The sequence below is a fragment of the Amblyomma americanum genome, chromosome 7 (assembly GCF_052857255.1).
Source record: "Amblyomma americanum isolate KBUSLIRL-KWMA chromosome 7, ASM5285725v1, whole genome shotgun sequence".
In the NCBI taxonomy this organism is placed as follows: domain Eukaryota; kingdom Metazoa; phylum Arthropoda; class Arachnida; order Ixodida; family Ixodidae; genus Amblyomma; species Amblyomma americanum.
In genome coordinates, this window is record NC_135503.1 from 144,715,622 (window position 1) to 144,732,688 (window position 17,067).

Sequence of the window (17,067 nt, forward strand, 5' to 3'; positions counted from 1 at the left end):
GTCGCCATCCGTGGCTATTGTGACGTCCGAACATAATCGCAGAACTCGAACCCACGACCTTGACATAACTCGTACCCGCAATCTTTACGGTACTCGAACAGACGAACTTTGCGTATCTCGAACTCAAGAACTTCGCGCGACTAGATACCTGGACGTTGACGTGACTCGAACCAACCACCTTTGTGGGAATCGAACCTACAACCGCTATCATCAACATTTCTGCCGCCACAACTATCATCACAATCATCGCTATCAACGACTATCACTATCGCTAACCGGCAACAACACAATCATCATCGCTATAACCAACTATTAGTATCGCTACGGTCATCACTATCCCTATCTCTAGCTCTATGACTATCAGCATCAGAAGCCATCGTTATCACAACCATCAGTACCACAATATATCTAGCACTGTCACTACCAGTAACTATCACTATTGTGACATTCCTTGTGTGCTGCGAGGTTCCGCGTTCCACGGCGCGGCGTAGACGGAGACCCAGATGACAGCGGCATCATCAATTACCCAGCCATGCACTTTGAGTGACGACCAGAACGAAGGGACCCGCCGCCGTGACAGCGGCATCATCAATTACCCAGCCATGCTCCTTAAGTGACGACCAGAACAACCGGACCCGCCGCCGCCGCCGCGGGGAAACAGGCTTTATCCTCCCCAATTTGCGTGGCCGTTCCAGGTGCGGCCCTCCCGGGCACATTCCAGGACAAGGGAGCTGTCAGCGGGCCAGAGCGCGCCGTACCACAGCCGACGCTATGCGCTACCGCGAAGACAACATTCTTTCCCTCCTTCCCCTTTCGACGTGGGCTATCGCCGGGAAGGCACCCACAGCTTCCCGCCGTGCCTCGTGAACAAAAGCGCATTCCCAGAAGGGCCGTGACGGACACCTGTCATGGCGGACAGGCAGTACTCGCCAAGAATGTGGAAAGACAGGCGCTAGTGAATTAGCTCCGAAGAGAGAGCCTGTGTATACTCTCACTTGAGAGAGAGTGGTGGCGTTTTTGTTGTTTATTTAGTTTGTATTGTTAACAGACTCTGGGTTCGAGGCTAAGCCCAACCCAAGGGGTTGTCCCCATCTCGCATGTTATTTTGGATTGGAGAATTGAAGCTTTGGGCGGGCCACTGGAAATGACCGCCCTTAGTCCTTTGTTAATCAAGTGCTTAAAAGCACATGTAAACGGATGCAGTCCAGTCTGAGCTGGGGCTCCATGCTTAGCATGTAATGTGATGCTACTTAGGCACTAACCTGCCCGGTCGATGAGTAAAGTAGTGCAAAGTTTGTTCTTTTGTAAATTCAGTTCTGCTTTTTCCAGTTTAACTCTCTGTATATGTATGTTGTAAAATTATGCTCTGCTGTCATCATCTACAAGCTCGCATCCTGTTCATCTTCCAAGCCGAACGACACTAGAGGAAGGGTTTGTGAACCATCCTCGAAGAAACGGACGACTATTGAAATTCTACTGCATAAACGCTCAGGACGACATCGTTCGCCAAGAGGGCCTTCAGCGCCGAAGCCCGACGGCGTGCAGCTTCTGCCAGCAACCGCTCGAGCCCAACTCCGGAGCCACTCCATCGCCCCCATGAAGTCGTCGGCACGTAAGCTCGGACGCCCCAGCCTCTGATGTATAATCTTAATCATGTGTAATTATTGAATATACCTGTTTGTTTAAACTGAACCATACGGTGTCTCTTTGCCTCTCCGTCCCGTGTGGACCTGCGCATTATGGGGGTCATCACACTGGTGTCAGAAGTGGGGTCTCAAAAAGCAAATGTCCTCTGAATGCTGCGACATTCATGACTTCAAAATTGTAATCAAAAGGGAATCACGGGACTGATTGTGGGACTTTTACCCCCATTTGAGAGGCTTGAGGCACCGGAGGGCTTGAAAAAAAAAATGTCTTTATCTGAGGGAGCTCCCACTCCACAGCCGTCGCTCGGAGCAAGCATGCTGGCATTAGGAAGCGTCATTCCGACGTTTACGGGAGATAAGACAGGGGTTCCAATCTGCGATTTCTTTTCCATGCTAGAAGAGATTGGGAAAATGGGGGGATGGTCCGATGCTCAAATGCTGGGAATGGCGAGGTGTAAGATGGCAGGAGCTGCTCATGATTTTGCATTGCGAGACGAAAAAGTAAAATCCACAAAATCATTTGCGGAATTTAAGAAGCTCGCGTTTGAGCATTTCGACACTGAACCACGTCACGTGCGGGTACAGAGGTTCCGTGACGCCGGACAGATGGTAGGGGAGGACGTGCGAACATTTGCGTCGCGGCTTCAGCGCCTAGCACGCGATACGTTAAGCAGGGAGGAGGAAGGAGACCAGCTAAGGAAGAAATACGCGGAGGATCTACTTTAAGAGGAAATGACCGCTTTGTTCGTGGCTGGTCTGCAAGACCCCGTGCGCCGGTTCGTGCTCTCGCGCAAGCCGAGCAATTTCGACCAAGCCGTGGAGGCCGCATTGGATGAGGAACGAAATGAGGCGTTAACGACAGCCGCAGCGAGAGTACGCGTCATAGAGAGAGCGGTGCTCAACCCTGAGGTTGCTCTCTTGACAGAGCGGTTAGATCGCTTGGAACAGCTGCTATCTCAGCAGGTAGAACGCCAGGTTGAAGCGCGCGCTCAACAGCGCCCATTCGCTGGAAACCGGAGACCGCCACAAAGCTACAGGCGCGGTATGCGAGATTTTGAAGAAATCGTATGCTTCGCTTGCCAGGGTCGCGGACACATCGCCAGGTTCTGCCAAAACGTGCGCCGTGGGGAACCACAAAGAGAAGCAGGCGAGACACGCCCTAAGCAAGCCTACAGCGGGGCTCCAGATACCGAGACAAAAAACTAGTTAGTCCTCCCCAGCCTGAGGAGCGTGGGGAGGGAGCAGTGTATGATGAGGTGGTGGTAGTTTGTGTGGCCGACGAGGCATGCCCTGTTGTGCGTTGCAAGTTAAATGGTTGTTGCATGGAATTGTTGATTGATACGGGGTCAAAGGTGACATTGCTTAAGGAGAGCAGTTTTAACACGCTTCGAAGGAAGGGGGACCGCGAGGTGTTGGAAGCGTCTGGTGGTATGGCAACCAAATTTGTAGGCATAACGGGGGATCCTCTTGGCATAAGTGGACTCTACCGGTTACACTTCTCTCTCGGCGGAATTGCATTGGAGCACCCCTGCTACGTATGCCCGGACACGGTGTCTCTGCCAAACGGAGTGTCAGGTATATTAGGGCAGGATTTTTTGAGAAAAGGGAAGGTAGTAGTCTTATTCTCTGAGGAAGAGGTTAATGCGGGCGGCTCAAAAGTTCCGTTTTTGAACAGGAGAGGGGCTGAGATTCGCATCACCGATATTGACACCCGTCAAACAGTGGGATCATTGGAGAAGGTATATTCGCGGGTTGCCGTCAGGCTGGTCGATGAGGCGGTCGTCCTTCCTTGGTCGGAGCACATTTTGTACGCGTTTGTGCCTTCAGATGTAGAGAGCGGCGCCGTAGGAGTGCTTGAGCCGGTCGACTCTCTCAGCAATGGCCTGAAGGCAGCCGCGTGCCTCGTGACAGTTAATGACGCCCACAGAGTGCCCCTACGGGTGGTTAACTGTAGCCAGCAGCCACTGAGCCTTCCCAAGAACAAAACATTGGCTTTCTTCACCTCTGCGATAGAGAAACGTGAGCCCACCGATACGGTACTCGCAACTGTAGAGCATGCTAGTCCTTCGGCTGCTCCAAAGGTGTCGTTCGATCTTTCTCACGTAAAATCCAGGGAGAGGGAGGCTCTGGCTGGTTTGCTGAACGACTACTCGGAGGTATTCGCCGCGTCCAACCTGGATTTGGGCTGCTGTGGCGTTATAAAGCACAGGATAGAAACCGGCACTTCATCGCCCGTTTACCAGCGTGCGTACAGGATTCCTTACTCCCAACGTGAGGAGATGGAGCGGCAGGTGCAGGACCTGATTGATCGCGGCATTGTCGAACACTCAAAGTCACCCTGGGGAGCACCAGCACTATTGGTGGAAAAGCCAGATGGCTCGTATGGATTGGTAGTGGACTACCGCAAACTAAATGCCGTAACTCGCATCGATCCATACCCCATCCCCAATATACAGGAGACGCTTTCTCAGCTGGGCTCTGCCAGGTACTTCACGGTAGTGGACATGGCGGCGGGATTCTGGCAGATAGCAATGGATCCGGCAGATGCCGAGAAAACGGCATTCAACACGCCCTCAGGGCACTATGAATGGAAAAGAATGCCGATGGGTCTGGCCAACAGCCCTGCTGTCTGGCAGAGAACCGCTGATGTTATCCTGGCAGGTCTTCTGGGGAGGCTGTGCTTCGTGTATATGGATGACATTATCATATACAGTGACAGTTTTGAGAACCATTTGCGCGATATTGAGCAGGTTTTGGTGCGACTAAGAGGAGCGGGTGTCAAGCTGAAGCCCACTAAGTGCCAATTCCTCAAAAACGAGGTGAAATACCTCGGGCACGTTGTTTCAGCTGACGGCGTGCGACCGGACCCTGAGAAACTAAGGTGTGTCTCAGATTTTCCATCCCCGACTAGCGTCCGCCAGGTCCGGCAGTTTCTCGGCCTGATCGGTTACTACCGAAGGCACATAGAGGAGTTCGCCAAGCTCGCTAAGCCGCTCACCGCCTTAACAGCCAAAAATGTCGCCTTTCGCTGGGACGAAAACGCGGAGAATGCTTTTGGGGCCCTGAAAAGGAAGCTAATGAGTGCACCGCTGTTGCGCCACCCGGATTTTAATTTGCCCTTCGTTATGGCCACAGATGCGTCAAAGTTCGCAGTTGGTGCCGTGCTCTCTCAGGTTATCGAGGGCAAAGAACATCCCGTTGCTTTTGCTAGCCGACAGCTGAGCCCCACAGAGCAAAAGTACGGAGCTACGGAAAGGGAGTGCCTCGCCGTTGTCTGGGCAGTAAAGCACTTCAGATGCTACCTTTACGGCCGCAAATTCAAGCTAGTCACAGACTGCCATCCTCTGAAATGGGTGATGAGTGTCAGGGACCCTAGCTCGCGACTCGCTAGATGGAATCTACACCTGCAGGAATACTGCTTTGAAGTTGAGCACAAGTCAGGAAAGACGCATCTGAATGCTGATGCACTCAGCCGCACAGCTGCCGTGGCAGCTATAGATGAGTTTGTCCCCGTAGTCGACCCCGCCGAATTACGCACAGAGCAGTGCAAAGATCCTGACCTGAAGCGAATAATCGAAAGCTTAGAGGGCGCACCGTCTCACCCCGAACAGCTTGGTTATTTCATTGGCAAAGACGGCACCCTGTGTCGGCGCACGAGGCCAACCAGGAAAGGGAGACCAGAGAAAACCGCTTGGGAGAGAGTCGTCATACCTCGGTCGTGGACAGAAAGGGTTCTTCGCGCGTTTCACGATGCGCCATGCGCCGGTCATTTTGGCGTAGCGAAGACACGCAGGCGTGTGGAGCGTTTGTACTTTTGGAGTGGCATGCGACAGGATGTTAGAGACTACTGTGCGAAGTGTCATTCCTGTCTCGAAAGAAAAACACCCAAGGGACGAAGACCAGCTCCCATTCAGCCGTTCCCTGAGGTTTCGGCTCCCTTCGAGCGGACAGGTATGGACATAATGGGCCCATTGCCCACGACCACTTCCGGAAACAAGTACATTTTAGTATTTGTCGATCACCTTTCAAAATACGCGGAAGCGGTAGCACTCCCAGATCAGAAGGCAGACACGGTTGCAAGAGCATTTGTCGAACAGATCGTGCTCCGACATGGACCCCCGAGGCAACTCTTGACAGATCGGGGAACGAACTTCGTGTCGCAGCTAATGAGGAGAGTTTGCGAGCTGCTTCAGATCGCTAAGAAGCAGACAACACCGTACCATCCGGCTTGCAACGGCGCGGTGGAGCGACTGAACCAAACCGTGGCCGGGTTCCTGTCGCATTTTGTTTCGCGCGACCAGCGGGACTGGGACTTGTGGCTCCCGTATGCAATGTTTGCCTACAATTCCGCAGCACACGAGAGCACGGGCGAATCGCCATTCTTTCTTCTCTACGGCCGAGACCCGGACCAGCCTAGTGAAGTGCCAGAGGGCCCCCGTCGTGTCCCATACGCTTCACTGGACGACTATAAGGTTGAGCTAGAATCGCGCTTGCAAGTGGCGAGGGACATCGCAAAGGAGTCCTTAAAGAAAGCGGCGAAGCGCAGGAAGGAGGTGCACGATCGCGGTGCTAGAGACGCGCCGTTTGATGTGGGGGACAGCGTGTACATTGAAAACTGCCAAAGGCAGATTTGGCTAGCTCGTAAGTTCCAGACGAAGTGGAGAGGACCGTGCGAGGTTGTCGAGAAGCTTTCTCCGGTAAACTTCAGAGTCCGAGACGTGAACCGGCGTTTGATAAGGATACACGCAAATCGCCTCAAGTCGGCACCGGTTCAGTATTCACGAAATGAGGAAAGGGAAAGCGCGGATTTTGATGGGGACAGAAGTGAAGCGGAGCGCGCAGATAGTTCGCAAGAAACGCCCTCTCCTGCATTTGTTCGGCAGGCGCCCGAGGTGACGGCCGGAATGCCACCGGATTTACTTCATGCATTGCTAGAAGAAGAAGCGCGCGAGGTTGCCGCGCAGATAACGCCAGGAGAGGCTCCTGCCACGAGCCCTCGCGAGTCCGAAAGCAGACAAAAAGGCACAGACTTACTTAGTATGACTCATGAAGGCCGATATCCGCTGCGAAATCGGAAAGCTAAGTCGGACTAATGGCGTAAACAGAGCGGAGTTGTGAACTGGTTAGAATTGTGTAATGCCGCAGCTCATAACATTGCTATATGCGTATGTGTTAAGTTATCGGAGTTAATAGTTAAACCTTTCTGTCATTAAGTAACACCTTCACAGGAGAGCATGCGGAGCGCATGCAGAACCTGCCCTACTTCCTTTCGTTATCTATATTTTTTGTCTGTGCCGTGATCGTGCTAGAAGTGGGAGCTCCTTTGTAACTGTGGTAAATTTATTTCGTCCAGTTTGGACTAGAAAGGAGAGGCTTGGGTGCTGAGTTTCATGTTTATCTGTAAAAGAAGATCAGTGCTGCCCCTGGAGACGCCAGTTATGACAGCGGAGGCATTAGTGTTGTGCAGTGGTGTTGAGTGCAGCGAAAAGTGTTTTGTCGGACGCACTGTGCGAGGCGATTCAGAAAGACAAGGGGAGCTGCGTGGACTCAAATGTTCGGAGAACATTCTTCTGGAGGGTGGGCGAGTGTGACATTCCGTGTGTGCTGCGAGGTTCCGCGTTCCACGGCGCGGCGTAGACGGAGACCCAGATGACAGCGGCATCATCAATTACCCAGCCATGCACTTTGAGTGACGACCAGAACGAAGGGACCCGCCGCCGTGACAGCGGCATCATCAATTACCCAGCCATGCTCTTTGAGTGACGACCAGAACAACCGGACCCGCCGCCGCCGCCGCGGGGAAACAGGCTTTATCCTCCCCAATTTGCGTGGCCGTTCCAGGTGCGGCCCTCCCGGGCACATTCCAGGACAAGGGAGCTGTCAGCGGGCCAGAGCGCGCCGTACCACAGCCGACGCTATGCGCTACCGCGAAGACAACATTCTTGCCCTCCTTCCCCTTTCAACGTGGGCTATCGCCGGGAAGGCACCCACAGCTTCCCGCCGTGCCTCGTGAACAAAAGCGCATTCCCAGAAGGGCCGTGACGGACACCTGTCATGGCGGACAGGCAGTACTCGCCAAGAATGTGGAAAGACAGGCGCTAGTGAATTATCTCCGAAGAGAGAGCCTGTGTATACTCTCACTTGAGAGAGAGTGGTGGCGTTTTTGTTGTTTATTTAGTTTGTATTGTTAACAGACTCTGGGTTCGAGGCTAAGCCCAACCCAAGGGGTTGTCCCCATCTCGCATGTTATTTTGGATTGGAGAATTGAAGCTTTGGGCGGGCCACTGGAAATGACCGCCCTTAGTCCTTTGTTAATCAAGTGCTTAAAAGCACATGTAAACGGATGCAGTCCAGTCTGAGCTGGGGCTCCATGCTTAGCATGTAATGTGATGCTACTTAGGCACTAACCTGCCCGGTCGATGAGTAAAGTAGTGCAAAGTTTGTTCTTTTGTAAATTCAGTTCTGCTTTTTCCAGTTTAACTCTCTGTATATGTATGTTGTAAAATTATGCTCTGCTGTCATCATCTACAAGCTCGCCTCCTGTTCATCTTCCAAGCCGAACGACACTAGAGGAAGGGTTTGTGAACCATCCTCGAAGAAACGGACGACTATTGAAATTCTACTGCATAAACGCTCAGGACGACATCGTTCGCCAAGAGGGCCTTCAGCGCCGAAGCCCGACGGCGTGCAGCTTCTGCCAGCAACCGCTCGAGCCCAACTCCGGAGCCACTCCATCGCCCCCATGAAGTCGTCGGCACGTAAGCTCGGACGCCCCAGCCTCTGATGTATAATCTTAATCATGTGTAATTATTGAATATACCTGTTTGTTTAAACTGAACCATACGGTGTCTCTTTGCCTCTCCGTCCCGTGTGGACCTGCGCATTATGGCGGTCATCACACTATTGCTATATATCACTAATTTTATTATCTATTTACTATCACTACTATAATATATATATATATATATATATATATATATATGACACTTATGAACTGTTGCTTAGTCAACACTTACATTTTATTTCAATTATGACAACTTATGACCCACAGGTCTTGCAGACACTTGAGTACAGCCTCTGTCTGCAACTTCCATCCATGCCACTCATGAGCCAAGAGAGGCTTTGGCCTCAATAAAAGAACGTGTTTCTTCGATCGTCGTTGTATGATAATTTTGGCTGTTCGATTTTTCCCCATTGTTTTGGTGTTTTCATTTCGTGTATGAAAGTGTAAGCGGTAGAAATCATTCTTAACGGCACGTTTTTTGTAATTGTGTTCGTCTTACTTCGCGGAAGTAATTCCTGATTTGTTATCCTATTCGAGCTCTCCCCCCCCCATTTTATTCATTGGTGAGGCATGTGCTTCACATCACGGCTGCCCAGCGCCGCACACAAGCGATAACGCTTAAGCGGGCTCCAGCATATATTATAAGAAGTGGTATGAACAAAATGTATTATTTTTATTATTAATACATACTATAGTCGGGTACAACTTTAGAAGACAGGAGAGGCCCCGCCCAGATGACCGAAGCGCAGCAGCCAATTGCCTCCGCGACTAAAAAATAGTCCCGCTCAAAAAATTGTGACTGCTTCTAAAACGCGTATTTCTCGGTAAAAATAAGATTTGTGTATCTTGATGAGTGGTTTAGTAAAACTATCATGATGCAAATGCTTCAGCACATGCCGGATCGCGAGAGAAAAATAACTCCGTGCCTTCTACAACGCTGTGCGTCGTCTGCTACGGAGCGAGATCGACGGCACCGGGCGTGTAATTACAAAACAGTCTGGCTCAATAGCATTGAATTCATATGTACTTTTTGTGTGTTTTCACAAGCTTATTTTTTTAATGTGTGAGGCTTATTTTTCAATTGCTACTTGTTTCTTTTTTTTTGCGGTTGCGAACCTACAATCTCGTGAGTTCACGCACGTTCGCGCACGGCTTTCCGCACCTCTTTTCCGCCATGGAGCCCAGCGAGGTGACATCGGAACGCGAGCCTTTGTTGCCGAACGAGCCTTGTGTCGCATCGATGATCACACCACCAAGGAGCCTCGGCAAGAGCAAGAGCGGCCGCATCCTGAACAGCGATTCACGCAACATGATCTTCCGCTGCTACACGTTTTGGCGTAACAGGGAGCCTGAACGCAGCGTAGAGGAGACGAGCAAGTTTGTCGCTGACATGCTCGGTGTCAGCGAAAGGACTGTGTTCAGGGTGAGGAAGGAAGTTAAAGCTTCGCATTTTTCGGGTGGCAAACTGATGACGCCGTCCCGAAAGCGTCCACGCAATGCGGAGAAGAGAAGACGCAGCGCGAAGTTTGACAGCTTCACGTTGTGCGCGCTGAGGTCATGTGTGCACGATTTCTTTCGCCGCAACGAGATACCGATGGTCGAGAAGATCACTAACGAGTTCTCGGAACGTATGGAACTTCCATCACTAAGGTGGTGGACTGTGCGTCGCCTGCTTGCCGAGATCGGCTTCAAGCACGAAAAGAGAAGCCGCGACTCGCTGCTTATCGACCGGGATGACATCACCGATTGGCGGAATCGCTACCGCCGTGACGTGGAGCGCTACCGAGCGGAATGCCGAAAGATCTACCTGGACGAGACATGGGTGACAGCGGGACACACTCGATCGATCGTGTGGACAGACACCGTGATGCAGAAGCGCGGACGCCTGTTCGCTCGAGCAAATGGCCTAACGACGGGTCTAAAACAACCTTCTGGGAAAGGTCAGCGCCTGATCGTCACGCACATCGGCAGCGAGGATGGCTTCGTCGACGGCTGCTTGGATGTATTCCGAGGCCAAAAGACAGGCGACTACCACGAGGAAATGGACGGCAATCGCTTTGAGGGCTGGTTTAATCGCGTTCGGCAGAAATTGCCAGCTGGTAGCGTCATTGTTTTAGACAATGCACCTTACCATAGCAGGCGAGAAGAGAAATTGCCAACGACGGCCTGGAAGAAGATACAGGAGTGGCTCACAAGCAAGAAGGTCACCTACGCTGAAATGATGATGAAGCACAAACATGTGGTTGCATTGTTTATTTTGGTTATCTGGCTCACACAAGTAATGAGAATAAGAGAATAAATATAAAGCATCATTAGCTTATTGAGCCTCAAAATGATCATTCAGGCAGCCATCGTCGAGTTTGACGGGCCCCATGTTGAAATAACAGTAGTCAGAGCACGCTTTATGGCTCTGTTAGCAGTATGCACTGGAAATCGCAGTCATGTCATAGCCGCTGCTGCGATAGCAGTAGTCAACACGAAACTGACCGCCACTGTTAGCAGCTCGCACGCCAAAGCACATTCATGTGGTTGCATTGTTAATTTTGGTTATCTGGCTCACACAAGTAATGAGAATAAGAGAATAAACATAAAGCATCATTAGCTTATTGAGGCCCAAAATGCTCATTCAGGCAGCCATCGTCGAATTTGACGGGCCCCATGTTGAAATAACAGTAGTCAGAGCACGCTTTATGGCTCTGTTAGCAGTATATATGCACTGAAAATCGCAGTCATGTCATATCCAGTGCAGCTGCGATACCAGTAGTCAACACGAAACTGACAGCCACAGTTAGGAGCTTGCACGCCAAAGCACATTCATGTGGTTGCATTGTTTATTTTGGTTATCTGGCTCACACAAGTAATGAGAATAAGAGAATAAATATAAAGCATCATTAGCTTATTGAGGCCCAAAATGCTCATTCAGGCAGCCATCGTCGAGTTTGTCGGGCCCCATGTTGAAATAACAGTAGTCAGAGCACGCTTTATGGCTCTGTTAGCAGTATATATGCACTGAAAATCGCAGTCATGTCATATCCAGTGCAGCTGCGATACCAGTAGTCAACACGAAACTGACAGCCACAGTTAGGAGCTTGCACGCCAAAGCACATTCATGTGGTTGCATTGTTTATTTTGGTTATCTGGCTCACACAAGTAATGAGAATAAGAGAATAAATATAAAGCATCATTAGCTTATTGAGGCCCAAAATGCTCATTCAGGCAGCCATCGTCGAGTTTGACGGGCCCCATGTTGAAATAACAGTAGTCAGAGCACGCTTTATGGCTCTGTTAGCAGTATATATGCACTGAAAATCGCAGTCATGTCATATCCAGTGCAGCTGCGATACCAGTAGTCAACACGAAACTGACAGCCACTGCTAACAGCTTGCACGCCAAAGCACATTCATGCGGTTGCATTGTTTATTTTGGTTATCTGGCTCACACAAGTAATGAGAATAAGAGAATAAATATAAAACATAATTAGCTCATTGAGGCCCAAGATGCTCATTCAGGCAGCCATCGTCGAGTTTGTCGGGCCCCATGTTGAAATAACAGTAGTCAGAGCACGCTTTATGGCTCTGTTAGCAGTATGCACTGAAAAGCGCAGCCTTGTCATAGCCAATTTTTAATTTATTTATCTCACTCTGGCATTAACGCGAATGCAAGCACAATTATTAACGTGAATAACTCTGCTAGCATTTTTTTGTCATATTTACGTAACGGAAAAATGCTCAACAAGGTTGAACGTGTTTTAGTGAGTCACTTTGTTCATTACAAGCCGTAGGCAAAATGACGGCCAGATTAAGACAGTGATATTGGTGAGGTAATAAATGGTAAAAGCTGAAAAAGCTCTCACAGCACTGCTTTGCTGGACTCCATTCGCTAGAAAACTGCATTTGTAATGATGAAAGCGTCAAGACAGGAAATGATAATCCACTGCACAATGTTATGTGTACCCCCACATGTGACGGGCAGCGAAACCATCTATTTATTAAGACTGAATGCAACAACATCGCAAGATGCTGTTGCACAATATGGCACCCTTTCATGTGCACTCCTGGCGAGCTGCCGTATGCACTGATGCATAAACACATTAACAGGGGTAAGAGACGAAGTTATTGCACAAGCCACGTGATGCTTTTAACATTTTGTATCGGTCAATGTTTCTGTCGTCACAGCTGATAGAAGTTTCTTTAGTGCAAGTTGGTTAATCACGTTGCGAGAACAGCACAAGAAGCAAGGTCACAATAGTAGGAGAAAACACAGCAAGATGGCAGACTGAGGAGGCAAGGTAGACAAGAATGTAAGGATTTAATGACATCGAAGAGGCCAGCCCTGCTATTCACAGGACTTGGTGCTTTGAATGAGACGAGTTAATGAAATTGTAAAGGAAGAGGTGGATGCAGCATACTTACAAGAACAAACACAAAAATAAAAGGACACAAAGAGGAATAATAAACACATACACGCACAGAAGCACTCACATATTCACACACATGCACACAAACGCGAGCGCGAAAAGTAAGATCTAAAATGCAAAAAAGGGGAAAATAACAAATATAAACAAACACGCAAGAAAACATGCACACACATTTAATGCAGATGCGAGTAGAGGTATTAGGAGTCAGTTGACGAGCAGCTGTGCCTACTTTGTCGTACTTTTATTTGATGTACATAATGGCTCTGTTGCCTTCCCTGTCTTGGAATTATTTTAGTAGCAACATATCATAACAATCGAAAAGCAGCGCAAAGCTGTGTTGTGGGAAAGCAAGCCGAGCGCTGGCAGCACAACTGATGTGCGATTGTGTCACAGCAGGTATTCTACAGCTGGCGCGTGCAGTGAGTGAAGAATTCTAAGCCATACAGAGACGCGAATTCATGCCAAGCTCCCTTGTAAAGGCACCAGTGTATCGGTCATAATTTTATATTAGTACTAAGGCTGACATTAAGGAAACAAACACTGCTCCCACACACCTGGCCGTTAATAATCCAATGATATTCGCTCAAGCAGCGCGTGTTAGTCACTGATTGTTAGCTCTGGTGGAAAGTGATCAATCGACGGTGCTACACAACACTCAAACGACGCCCTGCTAGACGCTTGGCTATCTTATCATACTGCTGCCAACGATCGATCGTTTGCGCGCTGAGCTGGCAGCAACAAATCTTTGCGTTGGAGGTTGCTTCCGCAAATCTTTTCGGTTGAGGAACTCGTAGGTTGGTTTCATCAGCGCACACTTTTCTCATTTATCCTGAGAATGGTTTTGCTCCATCACTTCGCCACGTCCGACGTGAAACGCAGGGGCACAGTACACTAACACACCCGCCGCTCACAGTAGGTACCAGACTTTGGCAAATTCTCCTCGTCGTAACTTCACTTAGGAGCAAAACAAAACACCATAGAACAAACACGCACGATGTTTGTTTGCAGCGGTGTGCCGCTGCGGGATCCTGTTTCCAGACGAAGCGCAGCGCAGTCACCGATGTTCGCTGTAACCTTTTTTCGTCGCCTCACGGCTCAGAACAAACGCACGCGGCACAAGTTGTGCATCGTAAGCTTGCAGTAATATTTCCGACATGACAGACGCCCACAAACAATTCGAATTCACTCTGACGAAGGGAGACGCACACAGCTGACGCGACTCGGCCCAGTTCGAAGCGAGGGCGGCCATGTTAGGCATGTTCTCCGTCGGCGGGGTCACCGGCCGTCCGGCTCATGACGTCACCTAGTGCGCGCCTATTGGCGGAGGCTCGTGTGCATCCGCCTTTGAGGGGCAAATGCCGCTGCCTTCTTAAGTTGTACCCGAGTATAGAAGAGCCTCACATTCACGCTTGAATCGAATTTACATATGCACAGATCTCCTTAAAAGGTGCATTTCATGACATAACACGCCTGTTTGACTTATCTTGCCACGGTCGTTGCGCGGTGAGAGAACGAGCCCGTCCCAATTTCCCTCGTTGTCGGAACTATGGATTCAAACATTTGGGATTTTCTTTTTCTTTACCATTGAGGCACGAGAAGACGCTGCGTCTAGAGGCTTTTGAGTGCCTGACGGAGGTCCCAATCCCCTCGTGTAAGAATCTACAGCAAATACAAAAAACCACAGTATGAGCACATCCGCAGTTAAAAAAGCCCATTGTATAAAAAATGTATTCAGGTAGCACTCGCACTTAATCACCCTTAGCGAAAACTATTACGTTTGGAATATACGGCGCGATATTTATAAAGTATTTAAAACATATTTCGTACTCATGAATGCACTAAATATATGCCGAAAATGGGTTGCTGAAAGTTAATGCTTCGTATTCGAAATATATTCTTAAAATCTTCCAAAAATACGTCGCTTAAAGCATGCTTCCAGCACGTTTCAAATATATGAAAAAAATATGTATGCGGTTTCAGTCTCCTGTCAATGTATTAAAAGTGTACTTTCGTCTTTTAATTAATTAGTTCCAAGAATAGTTCAATTTTAACAAACGGACAGTTTTTTTAAACATATTTTAAGCACACTATTAGCTGCCGTAGAACGATGCACTCCTCAAAATCGCTTTTCGGGAAATGGCCTTTGCATGTTGGCAACGTAATGAAAGCGTACTTTCGCAAATACGACATTAATTCGTCCAAAGTATACTTCAATTATACCGAATAAGCTGTCCGCATAAACATATTTGCAGCACACTTAAAGCGGCCGTTGAACTGTTAGTGCTCGAAAAAGCGTTTCGCTAAATAACACGTTGGTTTTGCATTTAAAGTGTACTTTCATAAATACGAATTTAATTCATCCAAAGCGCGGTGGTCCAAAGTATACTTCAATTCTAACGAATGAGCTGTCCGTGTAAGCATATTTGCAGCACACTTCAAGCTACCGTTGAACAACCTGGTGCTGGAAATCGCGTTTCGGGAAACTGCATTTGCACGTTGACAATGTATTTAAAGTGTCATTTCCTAGACACGAAATTATTTCGTCGAAAGTATCATTAAACTCTAACAATTCGGTAGTCCCCGTCAGCATATTTCAAGATGCCGTGGGACAACCTAGTGCTCGAAATCACGTTTCCGGGAAGAGTGAAAACTCTCTCTCTCCTGTTTTTCATTCGTTTATGGTATCTTCTAGCAGGAAGGCAATCACCACTGATTTAAATTACGCGTGGGCAGCGTAATAGCGTTATACCAGCAAGGGCGCCATGCGCACTTCCGGGCCCGAACATGTCAGCGAAAATGGACCCCGAATGGCAGGGCCGACCGGCTCCCATATTTGGCCATGTATTTGCTGGTTGACAGCTCGACTCCTGACCCATGCCTGAAGCAAGTTACGACTAATAATTCGGTTCTAGATAGACCGCACAATCGAACGCGACCACTCCGACACATTTGCGACAATTTTCGGCCCACAGTCTTTGCGCAAAAAAGAAACGCCTCACCGGGCAAGATAATGTGCCTTAGCGTGTGTGTGTGTGTGTGGGGGGGGGGGGGGGGGGTGCATATAAGCCACGCCAAGTATGACGCCTGTCGGAGCAGTTGCTGTTTGCTGAGTTACTTTCCGTCGGCGTTTTTTCTGTGGCAATATCTTTCCCGTTCAGGTCCCGTGACGTGACCTTCCATTGCTATAGACTTCTTGATAATTTGTTTTCGCTGGGGTTGTCTGTCTCCTGATGCTTATAGCCAGTTCAGTCATTACTTGCGACGTTGACAACATTGCTTCGAATTTTCCGGTGAATCCGACCAGTACACCTTTTTAAATCAGTCGAAGTTGAGATAATTTTATTATATTATTTGTATATATTTAGTGTATTTTTAATGTAATGTAATGTATTTGTTGTATATTTTCAGTGTATTTTTCATGCAGTTCACTACAAAGATAAAAAATGTGGTTATTCCACAATAATTCTTCCCGAAACCACACGCTTAGAAACTTGTGTTTTCTTACTCGTTTAGTCAGAGAGCCCTTGGGGATATTAATTTCTTTTTCGAGTGTATTATTATTAGGCATGCCAGGCCGAAAACCAGGCAGACATCTCCTGTTCCATTAATGTTCTTCTCCTCCGCTTATCGGTATTTAGGTGCAACATGTCTTCTTTTCATATTTGAACAGCGCAATAAAACAACAGGACACAACGAAGAAAGGACACCACAAGCGCTGACTCGCAACTAGATTTTTAATTCATGTCAAAGCATCTTAAATACTAAGAACGCCAAACACAAACAAGAGAGAAAAACCAAAAGAAAACGACACAAAGCTGCTAATCATGCCCAGAAAGGTGACAATCAGCACGAGCGCCAGACTACACATCTTGGTCGGATAAAAACATCATCTCTTTATCAGTTAGTGTGACAGAAGGATCACTAATGCAGCTATCAGATTCCAAGCGGATTTGAAAAGCCTCCAAAATTTCCCGCGTTAGGCTGTCATTATGTTTTCCTAGGATGACGGTGTTAGACAACAGAGGGGTGCAAGTACCTTATCTCCAGTGGCGGGCAAGGTTACAAGAAGACCCTTTATCTCGGGACCTGTGGTGCTCACTAAGATGAGCGTTGATGCAACGTCCTGTCTGGACAATATAACTCCACCCGCAAGTGCACGGAATCCTGTAGAAAACCCCCACATTACAGGGCACAAAAGGGCTCTTATAGTTGGTGTGACA

General features: G+C 48.7%; 1 pseudogene; it reads left to right on the forward strand.

Moving 5' to 3' along the window:
- Positions 1-9,670: 9,670 nt before the first annotated feature.
- Positions 9,671-10,471, forward strand: LOC144097514 (uncharacterized; annotated as a pseudogene).
- Positions 10,472-17,067: the final 6,596 nt, after the last annotated feature.